We start from the raw sequence: 23,542 nt of genomic DNA on the forward strand, positions 1-23,542 counted from the left end.
GTGAAGAAAAGTCTTGAAGGGGCTTGTGTCTTGATCTTGTCTCTGTATGGATCACCATTGGAGGGCGAACACTTGGGCACCTAGTGGAAGCTCTATCAAAATTTTTGTTGGATTTAGCGATACAGGTATTCTTCTATATCTTCTGTAGTGTCATGCATGTTTAGATATATGATTGTTAATCACCAAGAAGGTCTTGAGTTAGGATTTTAGAATTATGATTTTATTATGCAAAATTATGAAATTCATACTTTTACTGTACTATCATAAAATAATAGTGGTATCAGAGCCAACCTTGATTGGTTCAATCATATGAGCATGTCTATATATAGAATTATATATACATACGAGTTGCATGCATATGACATACTGTATGTGTTATATTATGTAAATAACTTTGTTATGATTTATTTAATATATATATTTATTAGATCATAATCATGCAGTTAAATTTTTAAGGATGTGCTTGTGACCATTAAAGCCCTCATTAAAAAAGAAAAAAAAAAAAAATATATATATATATATATATATTAAGTCGTAGTGATTAGAACCAGTGGCTAACTAATTCTTGAGTCGATTAATGAATTGGTATCTAGGCAAGTGTTAAAGGTGGTTCTTTAATTGATTTCGTTGACTGACCTGGTCAATTTATTGGTGTCTAAGAAAAGCAACGGGGGGACTGATTTATGTCACAAATTGACATAAAAAGTATCAATTAATATCTAAATTATCTAACTTTATTAGAAAATTGATACTTATTATTATATTTTATAGAAGAAGAGGTTATCAATAGAAAGAACAAGGAAAGAGAATTCCAACGGCGTAAATTTTACGCAAAACGGAGTTAAATTGACCTAAAAATTGAAGAATGAAGAAAGAAGACTCAATTGGGTCAAACCCGAGTCAAATCAGGCCAAAATTGGTCAAAAATCAACTGATTTGATGATCTGGTTAGCCGCCTGATCTACAGCAACAGGTGCTTGGACCATGAATCAATCGACGCACCATAAACCAGCCAATCAGCGAGTCTGGGCTCACCGCAACGCATCGCGAGCCCGATCCACGCATGCGGTCCAGGGCTCATGAGGAGAGAGAAGAAGGTCCGAAGGGCAACCTGGTAACTTCACATCACTCGATGGTCCGATCTTCTCTGATCAAGATCCAACGCTCCACATTTTTGCGCCATCGGACGGCCACCATCGCAGCCGGTCAAGATCCAACCGTAATCAAGGCAATTGCAAGAATCAATAAACACTAGGACAACACGGGATCCTTCTGCAGTGCGATCCAACGGACGAAATCTTCCAGCATCTTGATCGGACGGTCCGCGATCCATCCGACCTGATCCCATCTCTGCAGCGCGATCCAACGGCAGTGCTTCACCCAGATCGTGATCCGACGGCCCAGAATCACTTCTGGCTTGATTTATTAGATGAATTGGGTCCTTTAGATGAAGATCAGACGACTGAAATAATTTCTAGGATTTCTTGATGGATTTAAGTGCTTTTTGAGTGAGATTTGAGCCCCTAAACCCCCTAACAACCCTCTAAAATCTCTTAGTCCCACATCTAAAGTTTTGAAAACTTTATAACCCCCAAATGCCTATAGAAAGCCCCCAAAGGCCCTTGTTTTAATGGGGTGGCTTTCCGATCAAGCTTGTAACCCTAGATAGTGGGGTTTTTAGCTTTCTTCTCAAGCCTCCAGCTTTGAGGTTTTTGTAATAATTTTTTTTTATATAAAATTTTATTTTTATGTAATTTTATCTCTTTACATTATGCAATTTATTTTTGTTGCAATTAGGATAGTTTAATTTATGCAATTTAATTTTATGCAATTAGGATAGTTTAATTTATGAAATTAGGGTAGTTTATTTTTCTGCATTTAAATTTTGCAAGTAGATTTAGATCATGTCTAGCTAAGCATCCCTTCTAGGGTTTGCGATGAAGATAGATCATGAGTAGGGGTTTTACATAGGGTTCTTTCTTTTTCTTAGGGTTTCTTTTTCTTTCTCTTTTGCCAAGAATTTTTGTTGAACTACAGTTGGGTCAGAGTCCCTTCATAGTTCATGCTTGATTCAGTGCATAGGAGGAGAAAACCCTAAGGGATCCTAGTTACTACTCCCCTGTAAAGAATCTTGATGGGTTATCGTTGGGCCTTAGTCCCTTCATAATCTATGCTTGGGAAAGACAAGAGGAGTAGTCGTTAGGATCAATAAGAAAAATTCTAGGTAGAATTCCCTAATCTAGATCTAGTGGATTCAAAAACCCTAGATCCTTAGTCTTATTGTCTTTAGCAAACAACTTTTGATTTTCGATTTTCGTTAAAGCTCGCTTGAGCATAGATTTGAAAATCGTTTTTAAACCAAGTCTCTGTGGGATCGACCCGTACTCGCTGATCGTGCTACTCTGCACACTGTGCGCTTGCGGTTTTATTTACAAATTTTAAGATTTGCACATCAAGTTTTTGGCACCGTTGCCGGGGATTTGACGTTTTAAATTATTTTTAAATATTGGTTCTTCGTGCTTTATAACTCTCTTTCTTTTTTCTTTAGGTTTCTAGATTTAGTTGGTGATTGCTGGAAAACTCAGGTGCGCTTCTAATTTCTCTTTTATTATTTTTAGTTAATTACTTTTCCTTTTAGACCTAATCATTTGAATTTACTGAATCACAAAAAAAAATTAATAAAATAAAACAAAAGATATTTCATAATCATGAAGTAAAATATCAAAATAAAAAAAAAAATTCTAAATTAAAATCTTTTACATTCTTGGTCATCTTGTTTATTTGTATTTGCATTTTCATAATTAATCTAAGGGCATCAACCCATTAACAAGATAAGGTGGGGATTTTATTACCCTTCTTTAGCCCAAAAACCATCTCCATCATATTGCATTACCTAGACCTTTAATCTTAAAATCAATTAGACGTCAACCTTAAAGAATTCGAGCTCAATAGGACAAAGAACCCTAAGAGTTCTACCAAGTTTGAGTTGTTTGATTAGTTGGTGTCTAGGCAAGTCCCTGAGGGTGGTTTGTTAAATTGGTTCAGTTGCTAGCCTGGCCAACTCGTTTGGTGTCTAGAAAGGCAACGATGAGTGAACCTCCCACCTCTTATACTTACCTGGCTAACTAGTTGATCAATCTCCACTTGGAAGGCTTGAAGGGTCATCTTGGAACAGTTAGGAGCTGTCTAGATTTAGGTTAACCCTAGGATAGATTGAGTTTAATTTATTGTTTCACTTGTTTGAAAAATAAAAAAAAATTATTAAAATTTAAATTAATTTGGTTACTTTTCTTTAGATTTAGGACTCCTTAGGATCTTTTCTTTAGAACTTTTTCTCTTTTCTTTCTTTTTCTTATACATAAAAATTTTATAAAAAAAATTATATAAACATCGAGAACCATACACCTCGTGTGTGGAGAAGAGTGTCGGGTCGTCTAGTTAGAATTGAGTCAATTTCTGTTGTTCCAATGGCTGAACCAATCCAACCCATGACCCTTAAGGATTTGTGTTATCCAGTTGGCTCCATCCAACCATCTTGTATCAGGTTGCCACAACCCACAGCTAACAATTTTGAAATCAAACCTCAAATCATAAATATGCTTCCAAAATTCACAGGATTAGAGGATGCTTATATATTTATTAGAGAATTTGAGGTGCAACCATGAAACTGCAATTAACAGAGGATGAGGTCAAACTTAGATTAATCAACTTTGCCCTTAAGGATAATGCTAAGAAGTGGCTTTATAGTCTGCCAAACCATTCTGTCACTACCTGGGAGGGCTTTGTGAGAATATTTTTGAAAAAGTATTTCCCCCATCATAAAACAGCTAGGATTAGGAATGAAATAAATCAATTTTACCAACTAGCTGGTGAATCATTTTGGAAGTACTTTGATCGTTTCAAGAATCTTTTGACCCAATGCCCACACCATGGAATAGAAACTTGGAGACTATGCCAGATCATCTATGAGGGGTTAGATTCAAACTCAAGAACCATGCTAGAGTCCATGTGCCAAGGCCAATTTATGGACAAAGAAACTACTGAAGCTTGGCAATTCTTAGAAGACCTAGCCGAGAAAAATTTACAGTGGGAAACAACTAGGGAACCTGATAAAGCTACACCTTCAAGAGGAGGAATGCATCAAATTCAACCAACCCTAGCATCAGAGGCCAAGATTGCAACCTTAACACGTAGATTGGAAGCCTTAGAATTACAGAGACCAGCCAATGTAAATCAAATATCTGCACCCATGTGTAAAGGGTGCAATGCACCAGACCATATCTTAGAAGAATGTTCCTACTCGAATGAGTGTGCACAGGTGAATGCCACCTATCAAGGACCATTGAACAATCCTTATGCATCCACATATAACCCAGGTTGGAGGAATCACCCGAATTTCTCATGGTCTCAGAATCCTAATGTAGGCAATCCAAATTTCAATCAGCAAAATCTAAGGTCCAACCCAGTGATGAACAACCGCCAGGCTTCCATGATAATGACAAGAAAATTACCTCTTTAGAGAAAAGCCTAGAAGCTATGATGAAGACACATACCAGCTTTATGCAAACCACGGGTCAACTCATAAATAATAACACCCAAGCTATAGCCCATCTGGAAATGCAAGTAAGTCAGCTGGCTTCGACCATTAGTGAACGAGAACATGGTAGGTTACCTAGCCAACCTGAGCCAAATCCTAGGAACCAAAATGGTCCACGACCCCAACAAGGAAACCAAGTTAATGGTGTAAATGCCATTCATACCTTAAGATCGGGAAAACAAATAGACAATAAGGTAGTTGCACTTGATGATATAGAGGACTCATCTGCCGAGTCACCTTCTAAAACTACTACCTTTCAACCTCAAGCATCAGAAACTGAAAATTCACCTAGTCCAGTACTTAAAAGTCCTAGAGCTCCTTTTCCAAACAGACTGAAATCCAATAAATCTGAACATTTAGACAAAATTTTAGAGGTATTTAAACAAGTCCAAGTTAATATTCCTCTTTTAGATATAATCCATCAGGTTCCAACTTATGCCAAATTTTTAAAAGATCTTTGCACTAGGAAAAGGACCACTAATGTACCAAAGAAAGCATTTTTGGCTGCAAGTGTCAGTTCATACCTATCTAGCCATGTGCCAATTAAATATAAGGACCCTGGAGCTCCAACAATTTCTTGTGTTATTGAAGAAACCAATATAAAAAAGGCCTTGCTAGATCTAGGAGCTAGTGTGAATATCCTTCCATATTCGGTGTATGAGCAACTAGGATTAGAAAAACTTCAACCTACTGGGATCACATTACAGTTAGCCGATAGATCTCTTAGGATCCCTAAAGGAATGGTCGAGGATGTTTTGATAAAGGTTAAAAATTTTATTTTCCCTGTAGATTTTATTATTTTAGAGACTGAGCCAGTTGCGAATCCTAAAGGACATATACCTGTCATTTTAGGAAGACCATTCTTAGCTACGGCCAATGCTGAAATCAATTGTCGAAATGGTCTAATGAAGTTATCCTTTGGGAATATGACCATTGAGCTTAATGTTTTTAACTTAGAACAGGAATCCTCTTCTCATGCTGATATCAATGTAGTCCAAGATGGTATTTATGAATCCATTGACATTAGTGATGATAAAGTCGACCTAGAGTCTAACCCCTGGTTAATCCATGAGTCTGAGGATGTCAATGAAATACTTAAAGAAAATCAGATTAATTAGGAATCAACACTTCCTACTAAACCAATCATTGAGATGGTGAAATCATCACCTAAACCATCGATAGAGGAAGCACCCATTTTAGAACTGAAACCCCTCCCAGAACATCTCAAGTATGCATATCTAGGACCCAAAGAAACTTTGCCTGTAATTATTGCATCAGACCTAGATCCCAAGCAAGAGGAGAAGTTAGTGTCAGTTCTAAAAGCAAATCAAGAAGCAATAGGTTGGACCATAGCAGATATCAAAGGAATAAGCCCTTCTATAGTTCAACATAGAATATACTTAGAGGAAGAGGCTAAACCAATAAGAGAAGCCCAAAGAAGGCTTAATCCAGCTATGAAGGATGTAGTTAAAAAGGAGATTTTGAAACTCCTAGATAGTGGAATAATTTATCCTATTTCTGATAGCTCTTGGGTAAGCCCAGTTCAAGTAGTACCCAAGAAATCTGGGGTAACAGTGGTCCAAAATGATGCAAACGAATTTATCCCAACTAGGACCCAAACAGGATGGAGGGTCTGTATAGACTATAGAAAGTTGAATACTGCGACAAGGAAAGATCACTTTCCTTTGCCATTTATTGATCAAATGTTGGAAAGACTAGCCGGATAAGAGTTTTACTATTTTCTTGATGGATACTCCAGTTACAACCAGATCCCCATAGCCACTGAAGATCAAGAAAAGACTACATTCACCTATCCATTTGGTACTTTTGCCTATAGACGAATGCCCTTTGGACTATGTAATGCATCGGCAACCTTCCAGAGATGCATGATCAGCATGTTTTCAGATATGATAGAACGATTTTTAAAAATTTTTATGGATGACTTTTTTGTTTTTGGCCTAACCTTCTCCGAGTGTTTGAATCACCTACAATTAGTTCTAGAATGATGTAAGGAGAAGCACTTAGTTCTCAACTGAGAAAAATGTCAGTTTATGGTCAAACAGGGAATAGTTCTTGGCCATGTCATTTCTAAAAAGGGGATTGAAGTAGACAAGGCCAAAATAGATCTAATTGCAAGTCTTCCACCACCTAAATCTGTGAAAGAAATACGTTCATTTTTAGGTCATGCTGGATTCTTAGAAGGTTTATTGCCAACTTTAGCAAAGTAGCACATCCACTGACTAATCTTTTGGCAAAGGATACCAAATTTGAATTTACTCATGAGTGCTTGGAATCTTTTGAATTTCTAAAAAAAGTACTTGTATCAGCTCCAATCATTCATCCTCCTGTCTGGTCTGAACCATTTGAATTAATGTGTGATGCGTCCGATCATGTTGTGAGCGCAATCTTAGGTCAACGGATAAATAAGCTGCCTAGAGTGATATATTATGCAAGTAAAACCTTAAATGATGTGCAGCTTAACTACACCACAACTGAGAAGGAGTTCCTTGCCGTTGTCTTTGCTTTAGAGAAATTTAGATCTTATTTGGTTGGGACCCACACCATTGTTTACACCGATCACTCAGCCATTAGACATCTCCTAGCAAAGAAGGATGCCAAGGCACGCTTAATCAGATGGATTTTGCTCCTTCAAGAATTTGACCTAGAAATTAGGGACAAGAAAGGCACTGAGAACGTTGTAGCAGATCATTTATCTCGAATTCCAGTCGCACCATCTAGTGAACCACCCATCAATGAATCTTTCCCAGATGAGCAACTCATGTCTGTGTCTACTGAACCTTGGTTTGCTGATATTGTAAATTATTTAGCCATAGGTAAGATACCTTCTCATTGGACTAAGCAGTGTAAATATAAATTCTTTGCCCAAGTGAAGTATTTCATTTGGGATGATCCTTATCTTTTTAAACAATGTCCTGATCAAATTATTAGAAGGTGTATCCCAGATAACGAATTCATGAATATTTTATCTTTTTGTCATGATCAAGCATGTGGGGGTCACTTCGCGTCTAAGAAAACTGCTGCTAAGGTTCTCCAATGTGGTTTTTATTGGCCCAATTTGTTTAAGGATGCTCATGAATATTGTAAAAGTTGTGCTCAATGTCAGAAAATGGGTCGAATCACCAAGCGACACATGATTCCACTCAACCCAATCTTGGTAGTTGAAGTTTTTGATGTTTGGGGGATCGATTTTATGGGACCATTTCCAAATTCCTTTGGAAATGAATATATTCTAGTAGCCATTGATTATGTTTCAAAATGGGTAGAAGCAATTGCATGTAGAACACCCGATAGCAAAATGATCATTAAGTTTCTTAAAGAAAATATTCTCTCCCATTTCGGTATTCCTAGGGCAATCATTAGTGATCGGGGAACCCATTTTTGTAACCGACCTTTTGCAACATTGATGAAAAAGTATAATGTCACCCACAAATTGGCCACACCATATCATCCTCAAACTAGTGGGCAAGTTGAAGTGTCAAATCGACAAATCAAACAGATCCTGAAAAAAATTGTTAGTGCCAATAGAAAGGATTGGTCTTTGAAATTAATTGATGCACTTTGGGCATACCGAACCGCTTTCAAGACCAATCTAGGAATGTCTCCTTATAGGATTGTGTTTGGTAAACCATGTCACTTGCCTATTGAGATAGAACACAAAGCCATGTGTGCCATCAAACAACTAAATACAAATTTGAACGACGCTGGAAACCATAGGAAGCTTCAGTTGAATGAATTAGAAGAACTTAGAAATGAAGCCTATGAAAATGCAAGGATATACAAGGAATGAACCAAAGCATTTCATGATCAATCAATTATGAGAAAAACTTTCAATATCGGACAAAAGGTGCTCTTATATAACTCTAGATTACATCTGTTTCCAGGAAAGCTTAGGTCTAGATGGATAGGACCATTTTTAGTAAAGGAAGTCTTTTCACACGGAGCTGTTGAGATAGAAAATCCAAGTAATGGTGTTATCTTTAAAGTTAATGGTCAACGATTAAAACCATTTTTGGAATTACCTGTCGAGACTGTTGAAGATGCCATGGTTCTTTATGAACCAACTTATTTTGATTAAATTGCTTCGAGGTTTGGTCTGGCTGAAGACATAAAACTTAGCACTTCTGGGAGGCAACCCAGCTTATTTAATTTCTAATGCTTTCTTTATTTTCAGTTTGCTTAGGACAAATAAATTAGATAAACTCCATTGGAGACAATGTCGGTCAAGTTGGGGGAGAGAGCTTGAACAAAATTAGGTGTTATCATTTCCTTTTCCTTCCACTATGAGTTATTTCTTGCATTTAATATATTAAAAAAAAAATTTTTGAAATAAATTAATCTAGAAAAGAAATAAGAGTAAGTTAGAAAGTATTTGCTAATAAATGTAGTGAGTCACGGAGAAGATTAGCTGGTTAGACTCTTGGTGGCCTCGGTCATTTAAAGACTATTAGCACTTCCAATTGCACATGCATACTAACAAGGTAAAGTAGGTGTTAATTGTAAGGCCAATTAAGGATTTGAGTATTATTTAAATTAGATAATTTTTTCTACACCCCAATTGAAGAAATTTGAATTTAAGGAAAGAGCTACCTGCCTGAAATAAAATGCAAAACACAGAGTAAATGTGGATTGCCCTAAGCCTAGTAACCGGGTCTCTTCACCTAAGTCAAGTGTTGAGATTCGCATCAAACAGTGGTGGGAAGGCCAGGATGCTCAGCAAAAAAAAAAAAAAAAATAGTGTGAAAGCTACCTTAGTTCTTTGTTTAATCTGGGGTGTATAGAAAATTAATCGAACTAAGTTATGAAAAATGATACAATTGGCCTGTACAAGTTAATACTGAAATACTAAGTTAGTTATCACTCACACAAGTGCTATAAAACTTTAAGTGTACTCTAAGAAAGCTCCTAAGTAGACTGACTACCGATTTTAATTCGAAGCTCATTACTTAGTAATACTAGAAAACTTCTTGAATTTCGATCTTAAATTAATTTGCAAAGGAAGGATCTTTTTGGAATATGATCTTATTTTGGTACATTGCTAAGGGACTAGCAATGATTAAGTTGGAGGGTGTGTATGTCACAAATTGACATAAAAAGTATCAATTAATATCTAAATTATCTAACTTTATTAGAAAATTGATACTTGTTATTATATTTTGTAGAAGAAGAGGTCATCGATAGAAAGAACAAGGAAAAAGGATTCCAACGGCATAAATTTTATGCAAAACGGAGTTAAATTGACCCAGAAATTGAAGAATGAAGAAAGAAGACTTAATTAGGTCAAACCCGAGTCAAATCAGGTCAAAATTGGTCAAAAATCAACTGATTTGGTGATCTGGTTAGCCGTCTGGTCTACAGCAACAGGCGCCTGGACCATGGACCCATCGACGCACCATAAACCAGCCAATCAACGAGTCTCAGCTCACCACAATGCATCGCGAGCCCGATCCACGCGCGCGGTCCAGGGCTCATGAGGAGAGAGAAGAAGGTCCAAAGGGCAACCTGGTAACTTCACATCACTCGATGGTCCGATCTTCTCTGATCAAGATCCAACGCTCCACATTTTTGCGCCATCGGACGGCCACCATCACAGCCGGTCAAGATCCAACCATAATCAAGGCAATTGCAAGAATCAATAAATACTAGGACAACACGAGATCCTTCTGCAGCGCGATCCAACGGACGAAATCTTCCAGCACCTTGATCGGACGGTCCGCGACACATCCGACCTGATCCCATCTCTGCAGCGCGATCCAACGGCAGTGCTTCACCCAGATCGTGATCCGACGGCCCAGAATCGCTTCCGGCTTGATTTATTAGATGAATTGGGTCCTTTAGATGAAGATCGGATGGCTGAAACAATTTTTAAGGTTTCTTGATGGATTTAAATACTTTTTGAGCGAGATTTGAGCCCCTAAACCCCCCAACAGCCCTCTAAAATCTTTTAGTCCCACATCTAAAGTTTTGAAAACCTTATAACCCCTAAATGCCTATAAAAAGCCCCTAAAGGCCCTTATTTTAATGGGGTGGCCTTCCGATCAAACTTGTAACCCTAGATAGTGGGGTTTTTAGCTTTCTTCTCAAGCCTCGAGCTTTGAGGTTTTTGTAATAATTTTTTTTTTATATAAAATCTTATTTTTATGCAATTTTATCTCTTTACATTATGCAATTTATTTTTCTTGCAATTAGGATAGTTTAATTTATGTAATTTAATTTTATGTAATTAGGATAGTTTAATTTATGAAATTAGGGTAGTTTATTTTTCTGCATTTAAATTTTGCAAGTAGATTTAGATCATGTCTAGCTAAGCATCCCTTCTAGGGTTTGCGATGAAGCTAGATCATGAGTAGGGATTTTACATAGGCTTCTTTCTTTTTCTTAGGGTTTCTTTTTCTTCCTCTTTTGTCAAGAATTTTTGATGAACTACAGTTGGGTCAGAGTCCCTTCATAGTTCATGCTTGATTCAGTGCATAGGAGGAGAAAACCCTAAGGGATCCTAGTTACTACTCCCCTGTAAAGAATCTTGATGGGTTATCATTGGGCCTTAGTCCCTTCATAATCTATGCTTGGGAAAGACAAGAGGAGTAGTCGTTAGGATCAATAAAAAAAATTCTAGGTAGAATTCCCTAATCTAGATCTAGTGGATTCAAAAACCCTAGATCCTTAGTCTTATTGTCTTTAGCAAACAACTTTCGATTTTCGATTTTCGTTAAAGCTCGCTTGAGCATAGATTTGAAAATCATTTTTAAACCAAGTCTCTGTGGGATCGACCCGTACTCGCTGGTCGTGCTACTCTGCACACTGTGCGCTTGCGGTTTTATTTACAAATTTTAAGATTTGCACATCAGGGACCCCCACCTACTTACCTAGCCAATTGGGTTAGTCTAAATTTTGAATTTGGTCAACTCAGTGTTTATTACACTACTAAAGCCTTCCTTCATGCTCAGATGATTATTATTTTAAAAATCATAGCAAGTTTATTATGCTATCCATAAGACTTACTATGGGACTAATATAATAAAATCTTAGTGCATTATGAATGCTTATGACATATTTGAATTATTATTGCTTTGTTGTGCTATCCACAAGAGCAATATTAATTTCAAACATGTCTGTATGGAAATGAAGGGTCTGACTTAACTAAAATATTATGGTTTATTATGCTATCCACAAGACTATAAATATTTTAGAGGCAGTTTATGTTGAAAATATAATTGGAAATTTTTTTTTTTACCTTTGATCTCACTGAAGTTTGTTGTGCTATCCACAAAACTTTTTTGAGGAATAAGGATCTCAACCCCATTAAGAGACCGATTTAGGGTTTCTCGTCTATCATAGAGAGGGCTATGGTATATGATAAAATAGTGGGAGCAATAACTAGAATAAAAAGACCTCATCTAGTTATACATGTCACCATAAATCGTCTGCTTATATGATTATTCTTAATTCTTATAGATTAAAACTCTGCATTATGGCTACTTCACTCTCACTACGTTGCATCCTTGATGCAAATAAGCTGACTGGTCCCAATTATGTGGATTGGCTGAGAAACTTGCATATAGTGCTTATGCAAGAAAAGTTGTCTTACATTCTAGACACACTTGACCCTGGTCCAGTCAGTGAAGATGCTTCAGAGGAGGAAAAGGCCACATATAAGATGTGGCAAAATGACAGTATGGTTGTTAAATGTATAATGTTGGCCTCTATGAGTAATGAATTACAGAGGCAACATGAGGATATGGATGCTTCTTCCATACTACTCAATTTAAAAGAGCTATATGGAGAACAGAGCCAAACTACTAGATATAAATTATCTCAGCAGTTGTTTCGAGCTCGGATGACTGAGGCAACTCCAGTTTAAAATCATGTGCTGAAGATGATTGACTTGATCACCAAATTAGGTCAATTAGGATTCACCAGGGATGCAAAACTCAATCAAGATCTAATCCTCCAGTCTCTCCCAAAATCCTTCTCCCAATTTGTGGTGAATTACCATATGAACAAACTAGATATTTCCCTGCCAGAGCTATTAAATATGTTGAAAATAGCTAAAAATCATATAAAGGGAGAAAAAGATGAAGGAAAAATCATCTTTTTCCTGTGTAGGATCTTCCAGATTTCACCAAATCTGGGATGGAATAAATTTTATATTTTTTATCCTACGCTATTTCAGATCTAATAGATTTTATTATCTGATATTTAAAATTTAAAATTAAATCTAAAAGTATAAGAAATATAGACATACCTTAAGGGTAATCTAATTACCCTGTAGATGATCGCATCACTGCCTGAGGTTCTGATGTAGTCACGCAAGCACCTAGCCTCTACCAGTATCCACTCAGGTAGGATCTAGAATGTCTTCTCCTCATGATTCTATGCTCCAAAAATCAGATCAATATCTAATTTGAAAGTACTTCAGAACTCCTTCTGAAGTTGGAGCAGCAGCCTGTCAAAGATGTCCTGCACTTTCTATTCCAGGCATCACCACGCCTTGTACCTTTGCCAGATGAACGTCCAACTTCTTAGACATGAAGAGGGGAGAAAGGAGAATAGGGAGGATATAGAGAAGAGAGGAGGGGGCAGTAGCTAATAGGTTTTTTGCACAAAACAATTTCTATCATGAAACCCTAGGTGCAGCAGGGTTTATATAATTTCTGTATGCTGCGCAGTGCCACATCATTCGACCAATCAAAAAATTCTAATAAATTTTGAAAAAAATTTGATTGGTGGAGTGATGTTATCTAATTATATCAGATAAGAACCCCACCTTATCTCCAAAAGGTGACGCCAACATTGGATAAGCACAAATAGAGTGGCGCCAAAGAGTCCAAGTTTATCAGGACTCTTTGGTTCTTATCCATTTGGGGCGCCCACTAAAATCCAATTGGGCTCACGTCATATTCTGATTATGGCACCCAATTTGATTAGGTTTAGGCATGTGGACACTCCATAAAAATCTTTCAATAAGTCCTCTTCAGTTTAAGATCCATATGTCAACTTTTGACAGATGTCCTAAAATAAAATTGGCAGGTGCTAGAAATTAGCAGGTGTTGTCTTAAATTCATCTCATGAATTAAGACAAGCCTTTTCTGAGCTAGACAAGCTTCAATTAGACTGAGAGAAACCTTTCTAAGATTTTTTGGATGAGCCAGATCATATTTGGCTCAGTAGAGACAGAAAAGAATACACGAGGAGAAAGTTAGGCTCAATCGAGTGCTAGCACGATTTTCTTGAACCTAATTGGATCTTATCCAAATCAATTGGGGTAGCCCAATTGATGACATCCAGACCTTAACCCTTATTTGTGTGACCCAGTTAGGTTCAATTCTGTATGGTAATGAGACATGTCGTGATCTCATCATCGACATCATCGAAACTCCTTTCGATGGACCAGAACTCTTCTGATTCAGACAATTAGAATGATCGATCATCAAAATCATTCTAATTGCTCCCAAAATCCATCAGTGACACCTAGCAGTATATGGTGGCAACCCATTAGAACTGAAGATGAACCTCTTGGTGTAGCTACCTGTGTGATTGAGTTCCTCTATCATGAGTCCCGACTGAATTAGGGTTAAGGTAAACTCATCAAACCCAACATCAGTCATATGAATCAATCGATCGATTCGAGTCCGATGTGAAACCCCAATGGAAAACTCTTTTTCATTATTCCACTCTGCCATGGCCATGGGCTTAAGGACTCGATCTTTTGATCATCATAGGACTACTCCTCACATCTACCGAGGTTGATAAATCCCATCTTGATGCGATCTGGTTCCTACAATGGATATGCTACAGCCAACATACACCTCAGAATTTTGATTGGCTAGGAGACCGAGTTATGGTATAGTCAAACTATAACACACTCAAGGTGAACCATCGATGCACCTCAGGTCAAAGAACTAGACACATAACTGCAGCATCGAGCTAGTCATCGACGAAAAGGTAGACTTCCTTATGACTGCTCGAGGTGGTCACGCTCAGTACTCTCATTCTCAACGAATACCTGTACTCTCACTCTGGTGTCTCCACACCATAGACTTAAGACTCATCTACCCTAAGAAAGTGATCGTACACCAACCTTTCGGATCGATCACCATCCTCGTGATGATCCTATGGTCAGGAGCAGTTTATGAGTTAGTTATGTAAATTCATGCCTTAAATTTTCAACTCTTGAAAATATGAATTAACATTCTCACTAACTCAAAGGATGTATCACAGACACAATGTACATAATGTGATAGAAGAATAACCCTTTTATTCATTTATAGTCAAAATTATAATTTTGTCCTTAGATTTTTATAGGAATGTGTCAGCCGATCTGGCATCTAGGGCACACATCTAACAAACTCCCACTTGACCTAATGCCAATTGGCTACATATCTAAGTCCCATCTTCTCAAGGTGGGCTTCAATCTTTCGTTGGCCTAATGACTTAGTTAGCAGGTCTGCCACATTATCTATGGAGTTGACTCTCTTGACCTCAACATAACCTTTTTCGAGGTAATCACGGATCAGATGGAATCGTCGCTCGATGTGCTTGGACTTCTGGTGAGACTTTGACTCCTTAGCTAGGGCTATGGCACCATTATTATCGCAATAAAGAGGGATGGCATCTCTATAGACCTTAATACCCAGTATAAAGGATGCCTCTCCTAGATCTTTCATAGAGAACTCCTTAGACAACCATACTTTGACTGAGGTCAACATGGGATTGTCATTCCCAATTAGGAGGATGTCATCCACGTACAATACGAGGAAGACAACTGCGCTCCCACTGATCTTTTTGAACACACATGGTTCCTCTTCGTTCTTGATGAAATCAAACATTTTGATTACATCACTGAAATAAGTATTCCAACTCCGAGATGCTTGCTTAAGTCTATAAATGGATCTTTGCAGTTTGCAGACCTTGTGATCATCATCACTGGATGTGAAACCAAGCAACTGTTCCATATAGATATCTTCCTCAAGATATCTATTTAAGAATACCATTTTCACGTCCATCTGCCATATTTCATAATCGAAATAGGCTACAACAGCAAGCAATGTGCGGATGGATTTTAGCATGGCTACGGGCGAGAAGGTATCCTGATAGTCAATACCTTCGCGCTGACTATAACCTTTCACTACGAGCCTAGCCTTGAATGTCTCCACATTCCCATCTGCACCTATCTTTCTCTTGAAGATTCATTTACACCCAATAGGTACAATACCTTCAGGTGGATCTACCAAGGTCCAGACTTGATTTGAGTGCATCGAGTCAATTTCTGATCTCATTGCCTCTAACCATTTCTCGGAGTCGATATCTGATATCGCCTCGTCATAGGTCTTGGGTTCATCACCATGAATCCCATTTCCCGTGAGGAACATTTCCTCTACATCCTCTTGTATGGTACCTAAGTACCTTTCAGGAGGACAGAAAATCTTAATCGATCTACGAGGTGGAAGAGGTTGTATTAGGACTGGTTCTGATTGATTAGGTTCCTCAGGTTCTTTAGCTCGTTGCTCTTGGGAGACATTCTCCTTGAGCTTAATTATTCTTCCAATGCCACCATCTTGAATAAACTATTTTTCAAGAAAAATAGTATTTCGACTCACAATCACATTGTGGTCTTCTGGAATATAAAAATAATATCCTAATGACTCTTTAGGATATCCTATGAATCGAGCTCTAAAAGACCTGAACTCTAACTTGTCCGTCTGCTGTCTCTTGATATGAGCCGGACAATCCCAAATTCTGAGATGATTCAGACTTGGCTTCTTACCATGCCATATCTCATACGGTGTGGTAGGAACGGTTTTAGAGGGAACCCTATTCAATACATAAATTGCTGTCATGAGACAATATCCCCAAAGAAATTTTGAGAGGTCTGTGAAGCTCATCATGGAACGGACCATATCTAATAGGGTCCGATTTCTCCGTTCTAAAACCCCGTTGAGTTGAGGCGTTCCAGGTGGAGTCCATTGAGAGACTATACCATTGTCTTTAAGATAGTCTAGAAATTTTCAACTAAGGTATTCACCTCCTCGATCTGATCGAAGAACCTTAATGGGCTTTTCTATTTGTTTTTCTATCTCATGTCTGAATTCTTTGAACCTTTCAAAGGCTTCAGATTTGTGTTTCATTAGAAACACATACCCGTACCTAGACATATCATCGGTAAAGGTAATGAAGTAGACAAAGTTGCCTCTAGCCGGCACATCAAATGAGCCGCACACATCCGTATGTACTAGGACAAGTAGGTCTGTGGCCCTTTCCCCATATCCCACAAAAGGGAGCTTGGTCATTTTGCCTTGAAGGCATGATTCACAAACTGGATATGACTCGAAAGTCAACAGACTCAGTAGCTCGAATTTCTCCAATTTGTTAACCCTATCTTCTGCTATATGACCTAGCTTTAGGTGCCACAGATACTTATCATTTAGACTATCTCTAGGCCTTTTAATTCCTATGGCATTCATATTTTTCTCAATATTAAAAATAGATACATCAACATGTAACTGATAGAGACCATTAATAACAAAATAATTTGCAACTTTATTATTTTCATAAAATATGTTACAATGATCCTTATGAAAGCTAATCACATAGCCTTCTTGTGCTAAACATGAAACAGAAATCAAATTCCTGCTTGCTGCACACACATAATAACAATCTCTTAAAACTAAATCTAATCCTAACGGTAATCGCAGATGATAGGTTCCTACGGCCACAGCAGCAACTCTTGCTCCATTCCCGACACGTAAGATCATCTCCCCATCCCTCAGCCTCCTGCTCTCCTCAAGACCCTGCATAGAAGTGCACAAATGAGCACTAGAACCAGAGTCAAGCACCCAACTGGATGCAGAAGAAACCATAAGATTAGATTCGATAATGAGCATACCTCCAAAAGGACCATTCTTCTTGTTCTTCAGGGTGGCCAGGTACTGAGGACAATTCCACTTCCAATGGCCTTCTGACTGACAGTGGAAACACTTTCCCTTTTCAGAAGCCTTCTTCTTCGGTCCTATCTTCTTGTTCTTGCCATCCACCTTCTGCTTCTTCACTGACTTTTTTTTCTTTCCAAAAGACTTTCTCTTGGAAGAAGTCCGCTCCACAGTAAGAACTGAGCCTTTTGAACCTTTCATTGAAAGCTCAGCCATAACCAGCATATTCATTAACTCGACCAAGGTACATTGCATCTTATGCATATGAAAGTTCATGATGAACTGACCATATGCATCGGACAAGGATTGAAGTATCACATCAATCTGAAAATCCTTGTCTAAGATGATATCGAGCTTCTCAAGCTCCTCAAGATCCTTGATCATTGTCAAACAATGATCTTGGATTGACTGCCCATCACGCATCTTGACCTTAAAAAGTCTTTGACAGACTTAATACTTGGCCGTGCGACTCTGTTCACCAAACAACTCTTGTAGGTGAGCCAACATTTGGCGGGTAGTCAAAATATTTTCATGTTGGCACTGCAAATCATTAGACATTGCACCCAACATATAGTACCTGGCTTTGTTATCATCATCCGTCCACCTTTCCAGAGATGCTCTCTGTTCAGCAGTCAGACGTGCTGGCATGGTAGGTGGGTCCTGATCCAAGACATGAGTCAATTTTTTGGAACCCAAAATAATTCTGTAGTTCCTCAACCAGTCCTTAAAATTTGGTCCAGTCAATTTATGAGTGTCTAGAATTTTGGTCAGGGGGTTTGAAGCAGACATGTTTCCTATAGAGAGTCAAAAGTTTCAAGTTAGATTTTGTAATCAGACTCAACCAATTTGTTTAGGGTTTTTATTTTTAAACAAATTAGGCTCCCACTATTTTCTCAGATCCCTACACTCCCTTGGTAGAGATGTAAAAATCTTCGTGATTAGTGATTTCTAGTGGATGGTGCAGTCTCACCGATTGGCTCATCACCTCACCTAACAGTTATTGGTGATGAGTCAACCGATGAGTGGACAACTCTTGTCCAATGATTCTTTAATCATGGTGCACCCAAAACTTGGTCTCTAGTTCATGAAGCTCACCGTATCCGGGATATTGCTCCAATCCTTAGTTAAGCCAAACCCACCATTTGCACAAACTAGATTCTTGATTAGGTCCCTCACCATATCTGGAATATTGAGCCCAACCCATCCTCTAATCCGTAGCATCCAATGCCTAATGAACATGGTTGCATCTTCCCGGTGCAACTGAGCCACTGTAACTAGCCGAGAACAATCAACCCCGGGAAGGGCCCGCACATCGACAATGGTGGAAGACCTAGACTTAATATTTTTTTAGAGAGATTTAATTTAGGTCTCTTTAAACTTGACTTGACATAGTCATAACAATTATGACTAACCTAGTGGCATGGGTCAGCTTGAATTGTTAGCCACCTCAAATCAGAACTGGATCAACACATATGGCCAGGTAAGTGAGATCGATGGGAGGGATATGACATTAACTCGATAAGAACGCATTCGAGTCGAGTAGCTCCCAATTAAAAATTAGTCGATCGCATCTGTCCAACTTACCTTAGACACCAAATTATCGAACCAGAATTAATTGAGTTAGTCTACAATCCAGGCTCTAACCACTGAGCCAAATTAGGTCTTAACTTGATCGAGTCACATCTAAATGTGATTCGACCTTGACCCAGACTTAATCCTATTAGGTTGGTCAATTATTATCTTTCATGATCCCACCTAACCAACTCTTGATTCGGTTTGATCAACCGCTAGACCTAATTGAGCTACCCAAGCCCGAACCCAATCTTATGAAAATATCTTAGATCTGAAATTCTCAATTTTAGACCTAACTTAATTTCATAAGCTCAATACATTAATTAAGTTTGGGTTCTTAAATAAAGCATGTAAAATAAATCCTAGAGTTTAAGAATCTAGGATTTTGCAGAAAAGTAAGTTTTGATTTCTGATTAAGGATGAACGCGCGGCACCCCTACACGTCATATGAACACCCCATTGAATGGGAAGAGAGGGTCTTAAAACCCTACTTTGTTCTTATGACCGGACGGCCATGAGGAACATCTTAATCAGAAATATAAATTTAACTACAAAACTAGTTAGATCTAAATTAACATATCACATATACAATTTAAGATCTAACTAATACATGCTTTGCATACATCTTATGTATCAAAAATCAATCTAATTAACATGCTTTCAGATCTGATACATCACATGTAATATCTGAAAAATAGAATTTAAATTGAACTATTCAAAATAAAAACTATTCTAGATAAGTTACTAGAACAATTCTACAACTAGTCTAGGCATGAAACAAATCAATTTTATGAAATAATTAAAATTTTATTTTATATTTTTTGATCTAATTATAATAATTATAATATAAAAAAATATAGAATAAATTATATTTAATTTATATTTTAATCTCATTAAAATATAAAACTTAAGACTATTCATCGATTCAATTAATCCTAGTCTAGTTATGCATCTCATGCATGTTAGATCTTCTTAGATTTAATTTTAAATATTTTGATTTCAGATCCTATCACATCTGATGTAAAATTTGAAATTATTAAATATTAGATAGATTAAAATTAAAATTAGATCTAAAATAGATCTAAAATAGAGCCAACAACCTGGCTCTGATACCACTTGAAGGAAAAATCACCTTTTTCCTGTGTAGGATCTTCTAGATTTCACCAAATCTGGGGTGGAATAAATTTTATATTTTTTATCTTATGTTATTTTAGATCTAATATCTATTAGATCTAATTTTATTATCTGATATTTAAAATCTAAAATTAAATCTAAAAGTATAAGAAATATAGACATACCTTAAGGGTAATCTAATTACCCTGTAGATGATCGCAGCACTGCCTGAGGTTCTGATGTAGCCACGCAAGTGCCTGGCCTCTACCAGTATCCACTCAGGTAAGATCTAGAACATCTTCTCCTCATAATTCTACGCTCCAAAAATTAGATCAATATCTGATTTGGAAGTACTTCAGAACTCCTTCTGAAGTTGGAGCAGTAGCCTATCGAAGATGTCCTGCAGCCTTCTGTTCCAGGCATCACCACGCCTTGTACCTTTACTAGATGAATATCCAACTTCTTGGACATGAAGAGGAGAGAAAGGAGAATAGGGAGGATGTGGGGAAGAGAGGAGGGGGCAGCAGCTAATAGGTTTTTTGCATAAAACAAGTTCTATCATGAAACCCTAGGTGCAGCAGGGTTTATATAATTTTGGTATGCTGCGCAGTGCCACATCATTCGACCAATCAAAAAATTTCAATAAATTCTGGAAAAATTTTGATTGGTGGAGTGATATCATCTGATCATATCAGATAAAAACCCTACCTTATCTCCAAAAGGTGGCACCAACATTGGATAAGCACAAATAGAGTGGCGCCAAAGAGTCCAAGTTTATCAGGACTCTTTGGTTCTTATCCATTTGGGGTGCCCACTTAAATCCAATTGGGCTCACGCCATAATCTGATTATGGCACCCAATTTGATTAGGTTTAGGCATATGGACACTCCACAAAAATCCTCCAATAAGTCCTCTTCAGTTTAAGACCCATATGTCAATTTTTGATAGATGTCCTAAAATGAAATTGGCAGGTGCTAGAAATTAGCAGGTGTTGTCTTAAATTCATCTCATGAATTAAGCAAGCCTTTTCTGAGCTAGACAAGCTTCAATTAGACTAAGAAAAACCTTCCTAAGGTTCTCTAGATGAGCCAGATCACATTTGGCTCAGTACAGACAGAAAAGAATACACGAGGAGAAAGTTAGGCTCAATCGAGTGCTAGCATGATTTTCTTGAACCTAATTGGATCTTATCCAAATCAATTGGGGTAGCCCAATTGATGACATCCAGACCCTAACCCTTCTTTGTGTGACCTAGTTAGGTTCAATTCTGTATGGTAATGAGATATGTCATGATCTCATCATCGACATCATCGAAACTCATTTCGATGGACCAGAACTCTTCTGATTCAGACAATTAGAATGATCGATCATCAAAATTATTCTAATTGCTCTCAAAATCCACCAGTAACACCTAGCAGTATATGGTGGTAACCCATCAGAACTGAAGATGAACCTCTTGGTGTAGCTATCTATGTGATTGAGTTCCTCTATCATGAGTCCCGACTGAATTAGGGTTAAGGTGAACTCATTAAACCCAACATCAGTCATATGAATCAATCGATCGATCTGAGTCCAATGTGAAACCCCAATGGAAAACTCTTTTCCATTATTTCACTCTGCCATGGCCATGGGCTTAAGGACTCGATCTTTCGATCATCATAGGACTACTCCTCACATCTACCGAGGTTGATAGATCCCATCTTGGTGCGATCTGGTTCCTATAATGGATATGCTACAACCAACATATACCTCAGGGTTTCGAATGGCTAAGAGACCGAGTTATGGTGTAGTCAAACTATAACACACTCAAGGTGAACCGTCGATGCACCTCAGGTCAAAGAACTAGACACACAACTGCAGCATCGAGCTAGTCATCGACGAGAAGGTAGACTTCCTTATGACTGCTCGAGGTGGTCACACTCAGTACTCTCATTCTCAATGAATACCTATACTCTCGCTCTGGTGTCTCAACACCGTAGACTCAAGACTCATCTACCCTAATAAAGCGATCGTACACCAACCTTCCAGATCGATCACCATCCTCGTGATGATCCTATGGTCAGGAGCAGTTTATGAGTTAGTTATGTAAATTCATGCCTTAAATTTTTAACTCTTAAAAATATGAATTAACATTTTCACTAACTCAAAAGATGTATCACAGACACAATGTACATAATGTGATAGAAGAATAACCCTTTTATTCATTTATAGTCAAAATTATAATTTTGCCCTTAGATTTGTACAGGAATGTGTCAGCTGATCTGGCATGTAGGGCACACATCTAACAAAAGATCCACTTCTTAAGGTGGATAAAAATAAATATAGTAGAAAGGGTTCAAAGAAAGGAAAGAAATTGATCCCTAAAAGAAGCATCTTCAAGAAGAAGAAGGCAAAGCATGTCCTTGCAGATATGACATGTTATCACTATGGCAAGATGGGACATTGAAAAAGAAATTGCAAGAGTTTTCTTGCAAAGATGAAAGATAATGCAAGTGTGGCACACAAAGGTATGTATATGATACATACTATATTTTCACTAAGTTCTTCAGCAAGTAATTCATGGGTATTGGATACTGCATGTGGTTCTCATATTTACAATTCGTTGCAGGAGTTACAGAGAATCGAAGAGCTGAAGAAAAATGAGTTCAAGCTTTTCGGTGCTAGTGGAGAATCAATCTCTGCTGAAGCTGTGGAAATTTACCTGCTGAAGCTACCATCAGAAAAAACTCTAGAATTAGAAAAATATTATTACATGCCAAAGATTCTGAGAAATGTCATATTTGTACCTCTTTTAATACAATGTGGATATGAAATAAAATTTATGGGCAGTGGTTGCTCTATATTTCGTGCAAATGAATTCTTTGGCAATGGATATTTTGATAATGATCTTCTAATTCTATTACTTAATGAAAGTATTTTTTATATTTATAAAAATATAAAAAGAAAGAGAGAAGATATAAATATGTCATTTCTTTGGCATTGCCATCTTGGTCATATTGGTGGGTCAAGAGTAAGCAAGTTGTATAAAGAGAAATTCTTTGAACCATATGATTTTGAATCATATGAAACTTGCGAATCTTGTCTCATGAAAAAATGATCAAAACTCCATTCTCTAGACATGGAGAGAGGGTAAATAAGTTATTGGCCTTAGTACATTCAGATGTATGTGGGCCTATGACAACTTTAGCTAGAAGAAGATATTTCTATTTTATAACTTTTACAGATGACTATCAAGATATGGATATGTGTACCTCATGGAACATAAATCCGATGCATTTGATAAGTTTAAGGAATATCAAAAGATGGTCGAAAA

The 23,542-nt window shown here is 37.5% G+C and overlaps 1 non-coding gene across 1 annotated transcript; it reads right to left on the bottom strand.

The window, feature by feature from the left end:
- Positions 1-3,829: 3,829 nt before the first annotated feature.
- On the bottom strand, positions 3,830-3,936 carry LOC140858920 (small nucleolar RNA R71). Its single transcript, XR_012142324.1, has one exon. It is a non-coding gene; the product is annotated as a small nucleolar RNA R71 (small nucleolar RNA).
- Between the last annotated feature and the right edge of the window lie 19,606 nt (positions 3,937-23,542).

This window comes from Elaeis guineensis, chromosome 6, assembly GCF_000442705.2.
Source record: "Elaeis guineensis isolate ETL-2024a chromosome 6, EG11, whole genome shotgun sequence".
In the NCBI taxonomy this organism is placed as follows: Eukaryota; Viridiplantae; Streptophyta; class Magnoliopsida; order Arecales; family Arecaceae; genus Elaeis; species Elaeis guineensis.